Source organism: Phaenicophaeus curvirostris, chromosome 1, assembly GCF_032191515.1.
Source record: "Phaenicophaeus curvirostris isolate KB17595 chromosome 1, BPBGC_Pcur_1.0, whole genome shotgun sequence".
In the NCBI taxonomy this organism is placed as follows: domain Eukaryota; kingdom Metazoa; phylum Chordata; class Aves; order Cuculiformes; family Cuculidae; genus Phaenicophaeus; species Phaenicophaeus curvirostris.
Window position 1 is genome coordinate 185811500 of NC_091392.1, and position 20684 is coordinate 185832183.

Here is a 20684-nt window from a genome sequence, read left to right on the forward strand (position 1 = left end):
CGTACAGGGAGATGATTCCTTCCCTACTCTTGCTGGCAACACCATTTCTGATACAAGCCAGGATGCTGTTGGCCTTCTTAACCTCCTGGGTGCACTCCTGGCTCATTAGATTTGAGAAAATCAGTTAAGATTTATAAAGCTTAGACTTTTTTCTAAATACATTGGCAGAAGGTAGGAATCTCTATTACACATGGAGGCTGTCAGTCTTTGGGGCAATTGGTGTCAGTACAACTGAGTGCAGTTTGGAGCTAGTGGTGGCTCTGGATGTAGATGAACAGTAAATAGGAAATGTGCAATGTGGAAAGTCGTAAACACAAATGTCCACATGCAAAGATGGTAGCTGAGGCATGATGGTAATGAAAAAGGAACAAGGCACAGGAAGATGATTTGAAATACCTAGAAAGAAGAAAAGGAATTGAAAGAGATGTGAGAACTTCACTAGGACACAGACGGGACGGGAGGATACAAAGAAAGAGATGACAATGGAGTTAACACATTATCTTCTGACCCAACTTGCTTCAGAATCACAGAAGTCAAATGTGATGTACAGGGAATCATGCTGTAAAATAGGGATAATTTGTTAGCTAAAAGGGAGAATTATCCCATTGATCTGACTTCCTCATTGCTCCTTTGGATTGAGAGTGGGCACAGAGATCCATAAGACAGAGAGGAATGGTAATGCAATCGTCAACAAATGTGTATGTGATATTGCACATACCAACATATGTGTATCTATAAAATTCATACAGCAACGGAAATCATCAGAGAATAAGAATTTTTCACTTATACTGGCGGAAAGCCTTAGGGAGCACTTACTTATGTGCAGGAGTTCATGCACCCACTTTGAAGGATTACTGACTCAGATGTACAGTGATTACCCGTTGTCCACAGCGGAGGATAATATAATAGGGATTCTACAGGAATCTCACTACTGCAGTCTGCCTGGGGCATGCCTTTCACTCTGTCAGTTGTCTTTGCTGATCAGCATGGTGTGATTCCCTTCTTAATGGAAGAAAATAAAATATTCAATTACATTGAAAACCCTAGACTTGCCAGGCTTGTGGATCATCTGGTGACTATTAGTGACTCAGTGTGTATTAGATGAAGGAACACATCCCACAAACAGATTTTCTTTCAGTATCATTACAGACACTGCAGTACTCACCACAGTTCTTTTCATAGGCACTACTCTTACAGTCATTTATGCTATCATAATGAAATGCCCGCGGGAGGCACATCATCTGATTTCTGCATGGAGAATAACCCTTTTGGCAGAAAACACTAACTGAAATGTCTTCCATCAGCCAGTATTCTGAGAAGATATGGAAAGATATTTCCTCTACAGCAGCGTATGTTTCATATTAGGAAGGCCTGATAAAACTACAACCTCAGCATGTGACAGAATATTTTCATTTTTCACCTTGAAGTGCATTGTATGTAATTTTAATTCTGTATGAAATTTTCATTCTTCCTCTTACATAGCAGTGTCAGTTACAAGTGGCTTACCACCACAGACATTTTGAGGACAGCTTAAAGTTTCTGTTTGTTTTTCTTTTCTTTTTTTCCCATCATCTACGGAACACATCACTGTCCAGAAAGAAATTTATCACTATCCTTTCCTGGTAGTTGATACCTAAAAGGTGTGATCATTGAGTAGCTGAACCCTGCAGAGTGGCTGGAGATGGACAGGGAAGTGGTACTTGAGTGCTCCTGGCTGGGGGAAATGTAAGTCTCATGTGGAGAGAGAACTTCCAGATGGAGCATGTGAATAGCCACTTCCCATGGCAAAGGCAAAAGGTAGGTGTCCGCTGGCACATCAGAGAGGTGCAACTACTAAGAACACTTATTGCACACAATTACAGTAAAATCTTTGAGCAATTGGCATGAATACAAAAAGTTGGTCTCAGATTTATGGCTTTTTTGTTGGGGATATTTTTGCAATAGTGCAATTATATTTATAGTTGTGTAAATCATTTATTTAGACCAGATGTTCAAAGCAAGGAGAATTTTTTATTTCCTCTGTTGGTGCACATCACAAATGACTGGTTTTCTATAGTATGTTGGCAGGGAATTTGCTCTATTGTTTCATGACATTAGGAAAAGATTTTTCTCAGAAAGGGTCATTGGGCACTGGAACAGGCTGCCCAGGGAGGTGGTTGAGTCACCTTCCCTGGAGGCATTTAAAGGACGGGTGGATGAGGTACTGAGGGACATGGTTTAGTGTTTGATGGGAATGGTTGGACTCGATGATCCTGTGGGTCTTTTCCAACCTGGTGATTCTATGATTCTATGATTCTGTGATTACAAGGATGGAGCCATTAGCAAACCTTTTTATCCCTTTCACAAAGTTTACAGGAGCTTTTATGGCCAAGAAAAAATAATGAAAGAATGCTAAAACTGCAAAAAAGCAAACAAGCCAGGAAATATCTTTGTCTCACATAGTGCTGATTCTGGTTTTACTCATCAGCAACATCTTTGAAAATTGAAGTTCAGATTTGACAAATCAAATTTGATTGTAATCTTAGTTGAAAACATAGAAATCTCTATGGACCCACCTTGCAAAGGCAGACATGCTGACTGAGGACACATGAGACTCCTATAGGACTATATACAAGATTAAAATGAACCGTAAGGGATAACATTATAGAGAGAAATGACAGAAACAAAGTGAAGTAATCCAGTTCCTATAAGGCTAATAGACACTTAGGGGCTATATAGTATCAACAAGGATGGAAAGAGCTGATATTCAGCTAGACAGTAGTCTGAGTATGTTTTAGTCTTATCTAAATAACGTTGTCCTAATTATACTGCTTTTTGTATGATGCAAAGAATTAAGGTTGAGACACAATGATATGAGGTGAGATACATAGTTGATTCCAAACTCAGGCTTGAGATCCAAATTCAGTTAACTTCAGAAGTATCATTAGGATATGCCTTGCCTTTTAAGTGAGATACTCCAACTCTAACATTCTCTTGTTACAAAACTCAAAAGATGGATGACGAGGTCTAGACTAGCCTTTCTGAAGATAGTAGATAGTTTAGACTGGTTAAATGATACCCTTCATATTTAGGGGTTTTTTTAAATTATGTTACAACTAGGCTCATAGTTTTATGAAAAACTGTGCTGTTTTCATAAAAGTCCTTATGGTAGTGCTAGTACTTTTAGTTCTAACTCATTTTTCTTCATGTATCAGATATTGCACAAAGATTAGACTGGAGAAAGCTTTCCTCTGGTATTCATTCAGGGACAGAAAAAGCATTTTCTTCAAATTATGTGTATATGTTCAGCACAGCCTGACAGTCCCTTTTAAAGAACCGAATGTGTCCATGACTTCTCAAGAAAAACAAAGCTACAACAGAATGCACATAGGATAGAAGAGCTGAAAATGAATCCCAGTTAATTGCCCCTGCAGATAAGAATCCAGATATTATCCAAACAGAAATGCCTTGCTCTTTTAGTTTTCTCTTTAAGTCTCTAAATTAATTTTAACTTGTCTTAATTTGTGCATAGTGCATTTACTGTTCTGATGGTCGCAGTTGTTGCTGACACGCTTTCCAGTAAAGCTCACACAGAAAACCAAACGTCATCTGCTGGGTATCCACATCCATTTTCATCAATGTCTGCAGTTCCATAAGGCCCATGATTTACTACCCCATGGACAGCACTTTGGTTGATGAATAGGTACAGATAAAATTGGAAGCTTCTTTTCAAAGCAATAATGCCATAGGAACAGTTCTTTATTCACCATGCGATAACTACTGCCTCTGATGGGATTGGTCATATTCTATTTACTACTAAATGTCCCCTATTTCTCATCGCAGATTTGTGAGTGGCAAAAGTCGACCAAACCATATCCCATGTTACTGAGGGTCAGCTGGGCTCATGCAACATGTGCATGGCTCTCAAACATGTCACTGCTTTAATGAAACAAGTCTATAAATTGATTGCAAATTTGGTGGTGCAAGCAAGGAATGTTGCCCCTTTCAGTGACTGCAATTGTAAGAACAGTTTTGTTTAAAGTGGAGAAATTGAAACATTCTCTGCAAATGTCCAAGTTGTGCAAAAGCTCTCCTTTGCGATAACACAGATCCGGAAATTTCATCACTAGTTAAAACTGGTTTCATGAAAGGCCCTTGTTGAAACAATACTGCTTGGAGCTCTTGTAGCACACGTAATTAAGGCACATTTCAAATGACAACAGAATGTATATTTTTGACCCTTTTATTACTGCTCACAGATCACTGTGAGAGCAGATAGGCCAGTTTGCTTTACTGAGTTTCAAAATCAATGAACTATCATTGACTGACAGCTCAAAGGGAGCACAGCTCTTGTTAAGTTCACATGAAATATTAAGAAGGAATAAATAAAAAATAAAGCAAAAGACCAAATAAGTCAAATGAAACAGAAGAATTTAGAATCAATAAATTTTTTTTAAATGTAAAGAGAAATCTTTACATTTCTGGATCCTGTTTCAATGAAGACACACAGTAAAACATACAGAAAATTATTTACTTTTTCCCAACAATATGGTTTTTTTCAACTGGGAAATTAAAGACTAGGTTTTATATATATTAAAAAAAACCCCACCAACAACAACTTGCTACATTCAGGCTACAGGTTGCAGAGATGTTTGATGAACTGCAAGAGCTGTTGTCATCAAATTTTGAAAATGCCATGGATTGTCCTAATGAAACATCCATGTAACGGCTTGAACGGTGAGGAGGATTAAAGCTACAGTGCAAATTAGATACTGTCTGCTTATAAAAACCCATTAAAAAACTACACTAGTTATGAGGTTTTTACATTATGCTAAAATGTACTTGCTTTAGGGTTCTTGCATTTACTACAGTAAGAGACTCTTCATCCACAGCTCTCCACAGGAAAACAACATCCCTGAACTCCTTTTTGAAGTGAATGGATCTTTTATGGAGTTATTTTTTTCCCCTGGTTGAAAAGTGAGTCTCCCTATAATTTATGCCCAGTATTCGTATGGCACTTAAATATGATTGATTATCATATTTATAATGGCTGGGGTTTTTATTGTTGGAACTGAGCAAATCAAGTGATCATGAGCCTGCGTTGGTACTGTTATTAAGGTCTGGACTGTAAATCCCTTCCTGACACTGAGAAGCAGTTACTCACTGAAGAGGTTCTATAGCTGCTGTGAACAGCACTTCATCATAAAAGGAAAAGGATTTAAAGTCTGGATTTAAATATTTTATCCTTAAATTTGTCACACATAGAATCTGTAGGCAGTGATATAAAAAGTCTGGAACTGCTGTTAAAGGTACCAATTCTCTCAACTACATCAGAAGATCCTCCTAAGCTTTTAATTTCAGATTGATAAGACTTATCCAAGTGCTGAAATTCCAGTCACTAATGTTTTAGACACAGTTTGGCTAATTAGAATCAATTACAAAGTGGCAGCTTTGATTTGAATAACCTTCTTTTCACTCAGTAGCCTGCCAGTTTTGTTTCTCCAACACGCCCAGGATGCTGTATAATTGCTTTTCACAGGTCTTGGCATGCAAGGATAATTGTGTGAGATTTCCTTCTGGCTGGAAGACTTTGTGTCTCCGTGGCCTGTTGAAAGGAGCTTTTGGGGGAATAAATGCAAAAGAAGGGAGTTGTTTATGGCCAGCCGTTAGAGGGCAGTAAAATACCATCTTTTTATGCTGTCTCAGTTAAATCACGTTTAAATTCTAAGGATATTTTTTGAAGGTTAACCAGCCATTCTGTTGTCAACAGTATTTACAATCAAGTGATATTTTCCACTTTTTCACAGTGGTCTCCTGTTTTTGCACTAGGAACTGTAGAGTGCATACCCAGTGAAGCCTAAGCAGCCTGTAATCAACCTATTTTGCATTACAGATGTTTTCCTAGAAACATGTTACAGATGTGGTTTTCCCAGATTTAATTGCATCCCATGACATTTCCAAAGCTGCTATATGGAACGTGTATATTTGCAGCCACATTTCAGAGGAGAGGACAAGATGGGAACTGATCAGTTATGCTCTTGATATTTCTGTACCGCTTAGAGGGCTGTGAGAAGCTGGCCACGCAGGAAAAATCTCTCTGATACGTCGTTTTCCCCATGACTTTTGCTTGTACCTTTGGTTATCCAAGGTTTTTAAGCTGGAACCTGTTTAGGATGAAGGCTGTACTGTTTTATCATCTTGTATTTGACCCCTCCGGAGCAGTCTGAACTGGTCTGGTTTGGCTAAACCTAACAAAGAATACATATATATATTTATAGTATTTTTCTAACAGTTCACAATATATTAAGACACATTTCATGGTGAGTAAGTAGGAAAACATAGTTCAAGTTGCTCTGGTAAGCTATTTCCAACTTCTGTTTCTGCTAATCAAATTTGTAATGATTAAAACTATATATTAGTCTGTGAAATGAAAACATGAGACGTATGTTTTTAATAAACCACGTTTTCTTAAACTGAACAAAACTGGCTGAATGGAAAGAAGGTTATTCAAATCAGAGCCATCATTTTGTAATTGATGCTAGTTAGCCAAACGGTGTCTAAAACATTAATAACTGTATAATGAAATAAAGTTTACGTTAAAACAAAAACTTTACATGAGTAATTTTTCTCCAGCGATAGCAAAACCTAGTATTTTTAAAATAGAATATTCAGTAAAATTCAATACATTAAAATCAATACATTCAGTAAGAATTCAATACGTGCTTATTCCACTCTCTGTAACAAGTTGTCTACAGAATGAATAATATATCATCTAATATTTATTTACTGTCTCTAACAGACTGGCATGTTTAAAAATGTCTTTTCTTTGCATATATTTTCTGTTTCAGTTTCTTATTTTTGATTACACTATAACCTGGCCTTTCTGCATCATTAGAAACAAAATGCTATTTCATTAAACAACTTTTCACAAGCTGAGAAATTACCATTCATGAGTTAATTACAGTGAAAACTATTTATCCCCTTTTCTGTAATACTTCAGGAATTACAAAGCATAAGAAAACCATTCATTATGGGAAAAGAAATTGTACAAGAACTGAAAAGTATTAATTTGGGAAAGATTTTTATAAGTTACATACTGTAACGGCTTGTCTATTTTTATATAGAGTGCTTCTACTGGAAAGAACTTTGCTCGTAGAAGCAATCTTTTAGCAATCATTTCCAAGATTTAAAGTGTTCTACCAGATGTATAATTCTAATTTTAATGTGTTGATACGGAAAAGATTTTCTTGGCCAAAATACCACGGATTTTATAATAGAAAAATAGTTATAAAAATTCAGGGATTTTTTTCATCCAATATGTAGAAAATGTGTTACGATACTGATGTGAAGCTTGCAGTTTACAACCACGGTTTATTACAGTAAGTACTTTCTCAAAAAGAAAAAAAAATCCCCTAGTCTTACATTTCATTAATCTAATTTCATCAAAATTTAGAACGTGTTCAACAACTCTGCCATTTTATGAAATCCTCATGTGCTGTAAACATATTTTTTTCCTAAAAATGTTTTTCAAAATCATGTAAATGACAATTCCTTACTGATTCTTTACTTTCGATGAAATTCCTTGTTAATTCCTTAATGTAAATGGAAATTCTTTACTCTTTCTCAAAGGGGAATCAGGTTTATAAAGAACTAAGAAAGAAGCAGTCTTACCTTGGATTTCTAACAGAGGAGCAGAAATAGCATTGCTGACACTGATGCCAGTAAGATGTAGAGAAGGGCAAGAGTATGTTTATGGCCATTGAGCAGTGCTTATGCTCTGGACACCTTAGTAGTTGTTCTCGTAAAGAAAACTCCAGTGCAGCTACAAGTGGCATCGAGCACACTCACAGCCTGCTGCTTCCCAGCTCTAGAGGAGAAATCTCTTGTCACCCATCAGGTTCTTGGCAATTACTTACACCATAGTAATTGTTTTGTCTGGCTTCTGGATTACTACTGCTTTCATCCAAGAAACAGTGTAATGGATTTTGATTTTACTGGATTCATGAGTGATTTCTGACAAGGTAATTTTGGAATATAGAAGAGGTTTCTTTTCTGAAAATACTAAGTTACCTTTGTAAGGGAGACGAATATCTCAACAGTTTGCTGTTGGTAGACTGCAAGAGGAGTTACAAAGATGTCAGTTTGATTGTTAAGTTACAATTCTAAGTATGAACATCCAAATACTTAAACATGTAATCAAACACTGCGCAGAGCTGCCCCGCTGAACTTAGTTGCTTAGTTGTCTCCAAGAATGATTTCCGGAATGGCAGTTTCTCAAAGAAAGATCATTACTCCTTTGCCTTAATTATTATTATGGAAAATTAATATTTTCCTGCCCCATGTTACGGCAGCCTTAATGCGTCCCTCCCACAGTGAGACTTGTTTTTCCCCTCGAAGAGGATACTACAGACACATAGAACATCTTTAGCAACACCACTACTTGCATTTAAAATTATACAGGACAGACACATTGTTCTAACGTTAATCCGTCATTTGGTGTAAGTTTTCAGTGCATTTAACTAATATGTGTGATTTGTGGCACTGTGTCCCTCCATGGTATAAAATATGGGGAAAACAAATGTAAAAAGCCCACAATGCATTTATTTTGTGTAGAAAACAGGGGCTAAAAAGAAGAATACAAATAGGGAATACAAAATGTAATGGGTATAAGTGGTCCACTCCATAAGATACAAAGAAGGCCTGCCACGAATTACCTGGCATTTAAAGGCCAAACTGCCATTCGCATCTATGCAAGAAAATGAACAACTAAAAGGAGAAGGAATTTATGCTGAATATTCAAGGCAAATGAAAGTGAGAGAGGGATGTGGCATATTTACACCTATATTTCTTGTTGCTGGGCATCACTGTAAATTTTCTTCAGTTTCTAAACGAGAAGATGCAAAAGTGCGTATTTGCCAGCTTTACAACATGGAAGGTGACTGAAGTCAAAGTTGGTGGAAAGGTCTAAAGGCTCTTGGCCACCACAGTAAATTTATGTGTATGTCTCTGTTGGTGATTTTTATCTCTTTCTCTTTTCTACATACTTTCCACACAGACACTTGAAGAGTTCCTAGCTCAAGGGAAGGGAGGGGTGGCGTTTACATTCAGCACATGCAAATAAAAAATACAACTGAGAATAGTAGTCATGCATGTGGAAATCACATGCAAAAGTAAAATAACATTGGTAAATGCCCTTGTTGTTTCCTGGTATCCCATTCCTAGCTTGTACTCTGCAAGTTGTCTGCTCAGGAGACTGAGATGCAATCAACTGCAGGTTCACTAGCTGCAAAGGAGCAGAGCAGCCCTGCTTGTCACTCCTCTTTGGAACTGTACTACAGATCACACATGGGAGCCTTCTTGAGGCCTTCACAGCAGCAGCAGAGATAATGCCTTGCCAGGTACAGGTGAGTCTAATGAAATCGTTAGGAGACTTTTATCTCTCTGCTTACTTGTCATCAAAACAGTGAAGAAAATGACAACTGCCTATTACCAGAGGTCATGGCTAATTTTGCTGTCCTGACATAGAAGTCTGGCTTACAGCTTGGTGTAGGAGAGTCTGTATGTAATTGATTCGAGCCATGAATTTATGTAGTTGAATTTTTAAGGACTACATAGTACTAGGTAGATAATATGTCCAGGCCAAATGCTGTCTCTGCACAGGTAAAGTAAGTAGACAGGTAAGTGTACAGCAGACTTCTGCAGAGGCCTCAGACCTTTTAAGTGGGATTTTTTTTGTGTGATCAGATTCCCCTGACTACCAACGTTTCTCTTGGTTCCATGTAACCTCCCTTTCAAAGTTGAACGTAGGCAGAGAACAAGGGAAAAACGCTACTGAGGACTGAAAAAACCTCTACCTTTGCATCCTAAGAGCTGGTGTTCACAGGGGAATGAAAACTAGCAATGTAGGACTGTGTCCAGGCACAAAGAACCAACCATGACTTTTGAAGTCAGTAGCCCTTAACCTAAATCCTGGATATGAGAGAAAGGAGTGGGCGAAGTCAGCCTACAGAGGACGCGCAGATGGGCCATCTAGGTTGCAGAGTGCTGCTGTGAGGCTCAGCAGCGAGGACCTCAGTCCTGTCTACTGCTAGCACAGTGGAGAGAGTTAGATGACTCGAGTGCTGCCATATCCTGAATCAGAGAAGGCAGATATAGAAAATGAGCCTATCGAAGGTAAAAACAGTAATCCAGGAAACAAGAGCATCCATTGCTTAGACTGTCAATAAAGACAGTGGTTTTGCCAGTGTTTTCAGGCACAGAGAGAGCATGGCAGGACTGAGCTTATCTGCAAGAGAGGATTGTAACGGTTAGGGTGGTCAACGACACATAGAAGTTGTGGACAAAAGGACCTCTTTATTGATTTTACAAGACTTTTTATACCCTTTCTGGAGCTGTGCATTCATACATGATTGGTTTAGCCAGAGACCAACAGTTCATAATTGGATGACTCTTTCTCAGTTGTAACTTCATTATTGGGTGATTCCTCCTGTGGCCTGGCAGCTTCCTGATCTTGTTTACTCGGCTCTTCTTGATGCCTTCCAGCTTCTCCAAGGATACACGGGCATCTGTTCAAGGCCAATGTTAAGTTCACACACTCTGATTCCCCGAACCAGCTGAGGTTTCCCACAATTTCCCCTTTTTGTATTTGTGCTACAAAAATTGCCTGTGCTGTCTGCTGCAGGGCCCTTTGCAACAGAGACACAAGACATGGCAATGTTAATAACACAACTACAATAACAAACAAAATTAACAATCTAGATGTTATCAAAGATAATAACTACCTTGACAGTCCCCGTCCTTTAAACAAGTCATTCAACCAATTCCACCCATTGTCTGCTTGTCTGATACAACACATTCCCTCAGAGTTCAGATCCATGCCCTTAAGCTAATAGCAAAGAATCTATTACAGCTCTATTTTGTAATATAGCATACCTAATACTATCAACATCAGCTAACGAACCACTCAGTGCAATCAGTGAAGCATTGGTTTGCTTGCCCAACCAACATCCCAAGTTCATTAGCTTTTTCAAGTCTGCTTCAGCAGCAACCACAGGTGCCAATGCTGAGGCTGCTATAATTTCTCCAGGTCCTAATTAACTTCAAATTAATGTATATGTCTTTTAGTTCATTTTTCTGTTATGAATAGTAATAAGGTTGGATGTTAGTAATGTAAACTGCCCAAAGCTACACAGCCCATCATTACGTTTCAAAGAAATTCCACGCCCCCCCCCCTCCCCCGACTCTATCGCACAGAATAGAAAGATCCCTACAGGCAAAACAGCTAGAACAGAAAAAGAGCATGACATATTTTGGACTCGATGATCCGGTGGGTCTTTTCCAACCTGGTGATTCTATGATTCTATGATTCTATGATTGTACGATTCTATATTAGAGGAGATGTATCTGCTTCGGCTGTGGGACCATTCGTTCTCCACTTGCATGGACCATCGACGACAGGCTGAACACAGCGAGCAGGAACCCACCGGGGGCCACTGTCTGTGGAAACACAAGCATACCCTCTTCCCCAGGTTAATAAATCACATGGAGGTGACCACTTTGCAGGTCTTTTACCTTAACCTTAACTCCAGGGGAAATATTGGTCATACTACATAGGCATTCAAAGTGGCTCCTCCATATCCTCCATTAGGTTAATAAAATTCAGTACATACATAGCTTTATGGTATCATGTCATCAACCAAAACAAATACCTGGACTGCAACAGTCAGCTAAATTATCCGCACGTACTTTCCCTGTATTGCCCGTTCCACCATCTCAACTGTTTGCCTTGCTTCAGGGGTCAAAGACTGCAGTGCTGCAATATCAGTGTCTCCTTTTTATAGTTCTAAAAGGGCCTCAACTGAGATGAAGTTCGGCTAAATAAGGCCATATGCAATTAATGATTCCTGCCAATTTTTGTATATCATTCAAGGGTTTTACCTCCATCATTAGTTGGATCACTTATGGCTGCACAGTGCAGTCAAGGACTCTCATACCTAACTAAAGCCATGGCTGAGTGTGTTGTACCTTCTCTGGAGCCACTACTAGGTTGTATTGGTTCAACAAAATTCATGTGTCAGATTCCATTGCTGACAACAGTTGAGATGTTGGAGCAGCTAAAAGAATATCATCCATGTAATGATAACAGTACCCTGTTGCATACTTTTCTCTGATTGAGCTCAGGACTTGAGCAATAAACCATTGACAGATGGTGGGTGAATTTTTCATTCCTTGTGGAAGCACCTTCCAATGGTACCTTTGCATTGGTTAAGCATGGTTGATTGATGGAACTGTAAAAGCAAAGTTTTCCACTTCATTTACATCTAATGGAATGGTAAAGAAACAATCTTTTAGATCTATCACAACAATTTCCCACTGCGTGGGGATCATTGCAGGTGAGGGCCATCCTGGTTGCAGAGCTCCCATTGTTGCCATCACCTCATTGATCTCATGTAAATCATGCAATAATTGCCATCTTCCTGATTTTTTTCTTAATCACAAATACTGGGGTGTTCCACGGGCTATGGGATGTTTCTATATGACCTGCAGCTAGTTGTTCTGCTACCAAATTCCACAGGGCTACAAGTTTTTCATAACTGAGGGGCCACTGATCCACCTAAACCATCTTTTCCGTTAACCATTTCAAAGCTATTTCAAAGTCTTTTCACGCCCTGCAACACAGTGACCCCTACAGAAAATCCATAGTTATCTGACCCCCCATTGTGACAAACAGTCTCTTCCCCATAAATTCAAAGGGGCCACAGTCACATAAATTCAAACAGTAGCATTTTGTCCTTCCGGATTGGTGATGAGCACTGGTTTTGCTGCCATGAGACCGTTGGCGACTCCCCCAGGCCCACGACGGGCCAAGAGGGAAGCCAATCTCGTTGAGAAATAATAGTGACATCTGCACCTGTATCCAATAGTCCATTTACCTTCAACGATGTTGGCGATGCCGGATCCATGGATAATGTACACACCATTTGTGGCTGGCTGTCAGACACCATTTGCATCCAAAACATTTGTGGTTGTCTGGTGGATCCAAACCCTCCAGCGCCTCAGGTGACCTGTTCAGTCCTAGGAACACAACTCATAAAAGGTACAAGTTGAGCAAAGCGAGTGCCTTTTTCCACTGTAACAGGTGGAGTGGATGTGGAAACCATAGCATATATTTGTCCTTCATAGTCAGCATCAATGGCTGCTGCATGTACCGTAAGTGCTTGTATAGTAGCACTTGATCATCCAGTTAATAATGCACTTAGTCCATTTACGATGGGTCCCCAAGCGTCCAAGGGGACTTTATGCCTCCCCTGTGTTGTTAGAGTTACTGTGTCGGCGGTAGATACATCCATGCCAGCTGACCCCTTGGTCTTCCCTGACAACCAGTCACAAAAGCCTGTGTTTGAGGATGGCTGAGGAACAGATTGTTTGCTGATGTGGGAGGCATTTTTGTCTTTGTGCGCCCCCTTGCTTTCTTCTTGACGTTTCCCTGCAGCACGGGCTGGCTATTTAGACAACCTTTGAACCGACACTGTTTTACAGAGTGGCCGCTTTTCCCGCATATAAGACATATGATCCCTGCTGCCCCCGCTGCTCCAGCCGCATTCTCTCTTTTGTTTCTATTAGGACAAGCTCGTTTAAAATGCCCACTCTGGCCACAATTGAAACATCTTTGGTCCTTTGTTTTCACAGCAGCCAAGGCCGCGGCCAGGGCCGACACTGTATACCCTATGGATTCCAACTTGGCACAAGCCTGTATCATGGTGTCCAGGGTGGGGAACCCTGGCAACGCTTCAATTATCTTTTGGCAATCATCATTTGCATTATCCTTCGCAAGCTGAGTTACTAGCATAGTCCTTAAATCCCCATCAAACACTTGCCTTTCCAGTGCAGCTTGTAATTTTTCAACAAACTTTAGAAATGGTTCTGTAGTCCCCTGCTGAATCGTGGTGTATTTTGCTTTAGGTTCAGCTAATTCAGCTGTTTGTATTAGTGCTTCCAGACCCACAGCTTTGTCCTGCTCTAAAACCAGCGGATGCCACTGTGCCTGATGCTGTGGGTTAGAAAACTGTCCCGTCCCTGTTAGTACGTCCACACCATTACCATAATGCACATCGTCTTGTGGAAGCTGTAAATTCCAAAGTGCTTGGGCCTCAGCCTTCTTTGCCCATACCAATCTGAAAACAGCGCTTTGTACTGGTTGAAACATTATCTGCGCTAGCATAGCAAAATCAAAAGGTGTCATTTCTTCCATAGCTAATAGCCTGATTATCTGCATAGTTGCTGGAGAATTTGGACCATATTGTGCCACAGTTTTCTGAAAATCTTGAATTACTTTCCATAAATACGGTTTGTGCTCATCCATTTCCCCCTGCGCTGGATCCCCCCTCACAACCGGAGATGTCATTGCTGCAGAAGGATCAGCAGCGGGCTCTGTCAATGGGGTATCTATCACCTCAGACAAATCCCAGTTCCCCTCTTGTAAAGCCTGTGCTTTCACCTTCTGCCTAAAAGATAGAGGACTATACGGACGGACAGTAACACGCGTGGGAGAAAATCCCATGATTGAGATGTTTTTCTGCAGGAGGGACCCCCAAGAGGTTTTTCCGACTGCTGTTCTACCTTCTGGCTTTGCTCATTCTCTCTCTCCCCACCCCTAATCATTGCATCATCGCATTCAGCAGGCCTTTCTTCTGGGAGTCGGGGGTACCTTAATAAATTTACACAGTGCTGAAATCCTCCCTTGTTTAACAGAGAAAGTGGTGGTGCTGGTGGGACGGATGGCTCTACTGGAGTTGAACTATCGGTGTCAGATGACAATGATTCTGGATCGTCTGGCAGCTCTACAGGTATTTTATAAGTTTTATCACAGACTGTGAAAGAGTATCTCGTGTATATCTCATCATCAGAGTCATCCCAAAGCTACCCCCTTCTCTGCGGGTCATGAATTTTAGGGCGTGCTCCAGAATCTAGCTTCCTTTTGCCTTCTAACTTTTCTTTCCCTGTTGTTCCCTTCGCATTCATAGCTTGTTTACATCCCAGAGTCTGTTCCTCTGAAAGGAGTGGCACGGGAGGTGCAAGACATTGCACGGCATTAGAAGCAGAGGCGATGCCCCCCACCTGGTCTTGCTGCAGCTTAAAATCATTTGGAGTCTCATGAAGCAGGCACCACGTTGGTAGAAGTGCCACAGCGTCTTTATCCCCCAGTATAGCAGATTCAACCAGTTTATCACCCATGTCTTTCCAGACAGAAACACTAAAAGAAGTTACGATAGTTGCTTCATATCCCTGTTCTTTACTCCATAGGAGCATTTTTCGCAGTTCTGACTCCTCTAACGTAACTCCCCATTTTTGCAAGATCATTTCCCACATAATAATGATCGTTGTCTCTTCCTTACTTAAGGAAGTGCCCATATCTCCCAGCAGCTCACCTCCTCTATACAGACCAGGTGCTTCTTCAAAAAATTAGCTGGCTTCTGGCAGCTGTATCCTCCGCTGCTCAGCTTCTCTGGGGAACCACCCTCACGGCTCTCCAGGCTCTGCCATCCACGGTCCAATTGCTGCGATCACGTCGAGGGTTGCCGGATGTCATGATTAGGGTGGTCAACAACGCATAGAAGCTGTGACCAAAAGGACCTCTTTATTGATTTTACAAGACCCTTTCTGGAGCTGCACGTTCATACATGATGGGTTTAGCCAGAGACCAACAGTTCATAATTGGATGACTCTTTCTCAGTTGTAACTTCATTATTGGGTGATTCCACCTGCAGCCTGGCAGCTTCCTAATCTTGTTTACTTGGCTCTTCTTGGCGCCTTCCAGCTTCTCCATGGATACACGGGCATCTGTTCAAGGCCAACGTTAAGTTCACATACTCTGATTCCCTGAACCAGCCGAGGTTTCCCACAGAGGATGAGCAAAAGCAAGGTGCAGGAAGGAGATTCATATAAAGGCAGTTTGTTAAAGGTTGTGTTGCTCCCTGGCATGAGCTGGCTGATGAGTGCCAGGCAATGAACTGTTTGCAGACAATGAACCGTGATGTGCCCCTCGAGGCAACAGTGTAAGAGAGTGCTCAGGAAGATAAGAGGAAGTGTTGAGGATGACCATTTGTAAAATGGAAAGAAGAATTTCCACTGTTGATGTTAGGCATTTCATAGAATCACAGAAACACTAGGTTGGAAAAGACCTCATATATCAAGTCCAACCATCCCCATCTGCCACTAAACCATGTCCCTGAGCACATTGAATCCCTGAAGCAAACATGAGATTCCTTTTGAGGAAATGAACCTACAAAATGAGATTCAAAAATAATGAAATGTAAGCTTATGACTTTAAGCAACTCCTAACCCAGGCTTTAAAGACAGGGATATCTGTGTAGCTCCATAATGTGAGAAAAAGTCCGGAAGAGTTCCGAAAGAATTAGTAAAATATGTCTTTAAAGTATATTAGTGAATATGCTATCATTCCAGTGCCATTATTCTCTACGCTTTCTCCTGTTGATTTCACGGACTCCTCTCCTAGGTAACAAATTTTTGTGCCTTCAGCTATTAGCTCATCAGATATCTACTGGACCAAACTAGCTTAGTCATCTTAATACCTGTATTTTATCCTGATATCAGTTCACTTTACCTAGATTTTCTAAGTCTTTGATTTTTTTTTAAGACAGTGGCACAGAGTATTTGGATATTTTCTTGAATTTATGTTGAGTGAGAGCTCCACAGAGAACTCGGATCTCAGGGAAACTGAGGTTTCATTTGTGTAAAGACAGGGCTCCATTAGAGACTGACATCCGAAAGGTTTTTCTGTTGGTTGTTTTCAAGGAAACAGGACTCTACAATGGGCAGTCCTGGGTTTATGTGGTTTCTTCTCTTATTTGTTTCATAGTTTTTTTCCAAGTATTCTGGGGATAAATGCTGGATAGTTTTAAGAGGAATTCAATTTGCTTACATGACGGAAGAAAATACGGGACAACACACACCGATCAATGTGATCCAAGTGAAGCCGTTTTATTTAGGGTTCGTTCTGCTTTTATAAAACTGTTTAACTTTAGCCCGCCTTCAACAGTTACCTTCCTAATTTGCATAACACAACAGAGTCGTTGTAACCTTTTATAACCTTGAGGACCCTGGCTATGGCTTCCCAGCTCCTCCCAGCCACAGTGCTTGGGTTGCTCATTGTGTGTTGCTACCCAACAATTCCCCCGTTTTCTTTTTGAGCAACCAAGCACTACAATACTGGCAATGAAGATAAACAATCCTTGCTTTAACGCTCCAACAAGCCACTTCCTTGACTTGTGACACAGCTTCAAGAGCTGCAACTCCTGGGGCTAATAAACCGGCAAAAACTTTTTCCTCAAAACTCCAAAACCGAAAAATTTTTTCCTCAAAACTCCAAAAACATATTGTATCCTTGGTGTAAACAACGTTAACTTTCCCAAATAACAAGGTCCACCAACTGGTTTGCTGGGTATTCCGTTTTATGCTCTGTCACCACAGATTAGAAAATATCCGGGTGGAAGAGCCTTTTCAGAACCGTTATTCCAAATTCCCTTTTCTGTCAAAAGACCACCCCAGTTTCTTCTTCCGATGTGAGGTCCTCTTGCTCAGTCGTCTTCCTTTCTTTCCAGGGCTTGATCCACTTTTGTGGCACCCAGCGAGGTCCAGTATCTGTTAGGACACAAGCATAACCTCTTCCTGTCATTTTCAGTTCAACAGGTCCTTTCCATTCACCTGAGTCCCAGTCTTTGTATTGTACCTTAATACCTTGCTGGTCCTGGTTATTCAATCCTGATTCTAGTGATCGATGATGAATTACAATTGGAGGGCTATTCCTAGTTCCAGTAAGGCGCAAAAAATTTAACACATAAGTCGCTTTTGCAATTCTTTCACTAGGGGGCAGTACATCTCCTCCCCCTTTTTGTTTTTGCAAAAGGGACTTCAAGGTTGCATGAGAACGCTCAATGATTGCCTGACCCGTTGGAGAATGTGGGATACCCGTGTTATGACGGTATGACGGATTCCCCATTGAACACAAAAATGTTTAAATTTTTGAGAGACATAAGCTGGCCCATTGTCTGTTTTTATCATTTGAGGTATCCCTAGTGCCATTATGGCAGCATACATGTGTTTAATTACATGTTTTGCAGATTCCCCAGTCTGTGCCGTGGCCCATATGGCCATAGAAAAAGTATCTACTGAGACATGCACATATTTCAATCGCCCAAACTCTGGAATATGGGTCACATCCATTTGCCATAATTGTAAGGCTTGAAGCCCTCTGGGGTTTATTCCAAATCCTAATCCCATACCTTGTTTTTGACAATCTGGACAAGAATTGGTTATACCTTGTGCATCAGACAGGGGAATATTAAATTGGCGTTTAAGTACTTTAGCACTTTGGTGAAAAAATTCGTGTGAGGCTTTAGCTTGTAAAAAGAGATTTGTTCGAGGATCATTCCAAACTGCAGCAACAAAGCGATCGGCACGATTATTCCCGATTGCCAGGCCAAAATTAGGCTGATGGCTTCGTATATGAGTAATAAAATACTTATGCTCTCGTTGTTCCAACAGGTACAGCAATTGTAACAGTAAGGCATACAAAACTGCATTTTTAACTTCTTTTATCATAGCCCTTTCTATTCTACAAACAGTACCTACAACATATAATGAATCAGAAACTATATTAATAGGCTGTGATGTATATTGTTGAAATACCCAAACCACTGCTCGTAGCTCCATAGTTTGTAGTGAATCACCTGGATGTGTAAATATTAACTTCTGGTTCCATTGCCCTCGCTTTTGCCAGGTGATAGCAGCCCTACCAGATTTCTTTCCTGCATCTGTAAAAAATGTAATGCCTTTCACTGGCGTTTCAGATCGCATCGGTATCTGTTCAAAGGTTTGGTTTTGTATCAAAGGAATCAATCTGCTAATTGGATATGTGTTGTTGATTTCTCCCATAAAATCTGCTAATGCAATCCCAATAGGTTCTGAATGTTCCATAAGCCAATCCAAATATCCCTTATTAATTGGCAGGTAAATTCGTGAAGGTTCAGTCCCAGACAATTCCAAACATCTTTTCCTGCCCTTCATAATCGATTGACCAAACAGCTCAAGTCTAGTGGTTATAGTATTTTTCGGTTGATACGGTAAAAATATCCATTCTATGATTTGAAACTTTTGTTCTGTCTATCCCAAAAGGCCAAAGGATGTTTTTGATCTTGACCAGAGTTAACAATACTAGCTCCAAAGGCTTATCTGCCACATAACGAGTTACATTAGCTTTTAAAATTTTTTCTATGATTTTGTCCAGCTGCCCATCAGTGGTCGCTCCCCAAAATTTGATACCAATCCTGTCCCCATTTGAGACAACACGTCTTGTCCTAATAACGCTCTGCTGAGGGAGAAAGTAGCCAATAAATCCCCCTGTTTGTTTTTTGTGAGCAGTGCAAAGTAAGCCCAGTGGCTGCTTTTTGGCTAGGCTAACGATAGCTCCACTGGTTTTCTCAGCCTGGGGGGGCTGGTCCTCTTTCCAACAGGCGCTATGGTAGCAGCTATTACTCCCTTTGTCCAAGGGGCTGCAGGCATTTTCTTTTCTCGAATGGGGGGGGCAGCTTTTGTCTGGGGGCTGCCGCTTTTTTGCCAACCAACGTAGGTCAGATAGGGGCAAGCCAGGCATTAAATATCGGGGAAACCCCTCTCCTATTCCAGGAATAGGGATTTCAATATTATCATTCTGCTCCCAAAACCTATTTCCTCTACCCCAGCAGAATCCTGCTTGAATCACAAAGCACAGTGCTCCCTCAAGCTCCTGCAATCCAGCCAGCTCCCTTAGGGCACATGCATTTGCTTTCTCTCCCTTATCAATAACAATTGGGGGTTGGAGTTTGAAATCAGGATCTGCACCAAGAGCAAGATCAGGTTCTGCCACCCCGCCATTAATAATGATCAGGGGTTGGAGTTCGGGATCAGAATCGGGAATAGGATCCGATTTCATCAACCCCTCCGCCCCAAAACAATGAGCCTCATGCTGCGAACTAGAAAAACCCGTCTGACAACACCCCCCACTGCCGTTAGAAAGCGGCGATGTGATGCCTTCTGTTTCACCAACAGGACCCGCTCGAGCCACCTGCTCGGACTCTGGGGCTGCATCCAACGGACTGTAAGGTCCCTCAAGTTCTTGCCTAGAAACTCTAATCCTGTCCTCTCCCTCATAAGCAACCTCTGTTTCAAACGGGGGTCGGAGCTCAGGGGCACGATGAGGCCGCACCCTCTCAGCCCAACAATAAGTGGCCGCTTCCTGATCACACAAATGTTCCCAAGCTTGATAGAAGGCAAGGCGCTGAGATGGGGATAATATTAACATAACTAATTGCCGAATATCTGCAGGACAAAGGGTATGACCCGTAAATATAAAATCTAATAAACCCCGTGTAAATGGTGATTGCAAACCATATTGTGTACAAGCAGCCTTGACTTCTTTTAGTAATTTCCAATCGAATGGTTCCCATTCACTCGCTCCTGTCTGTGTATTTAACAATACAGGATACGCTTCCACAGTTACCCCTTCTAAAACCGCGTCCCTAATTACCCCCTGCCAACGCGCTCCCGGTCCCCGCCACCTTGTCCCCCCAGTCCCGGTATCAAACCCCATCGGTGGTAGAGCCGGTGCAGTCGGGTCAGGCCGTGGCTGCATTCCTGGGTGGTCGGGC

The 20684-nt window shown here is 41.0% G+C and overlaps 1 long non-coding RNA gene across 1 annotated transcript; it reads right to left on the bottom strand.

Annotated features, from left to right (window-relative positions):
• Positions 1-817: 817 nt before the first annotated feature.
• LOC138735258 (uncharacterized) lies at positions 818-7827 on the bottom strand. The gene is made up of 3 exons (XR_011339694.1): positions 7651-7827; positions 2556-2604; positions 818-1312 (listed from the first exon to the last, which is right to left on the bottom strand). It is a non-coding gene; the product is annotated as an uncharacterized lncRNA (long non-coding RNA).
• Between the last annotated feature and the right edge of the window lie 12857 nt (positions 7828-20684).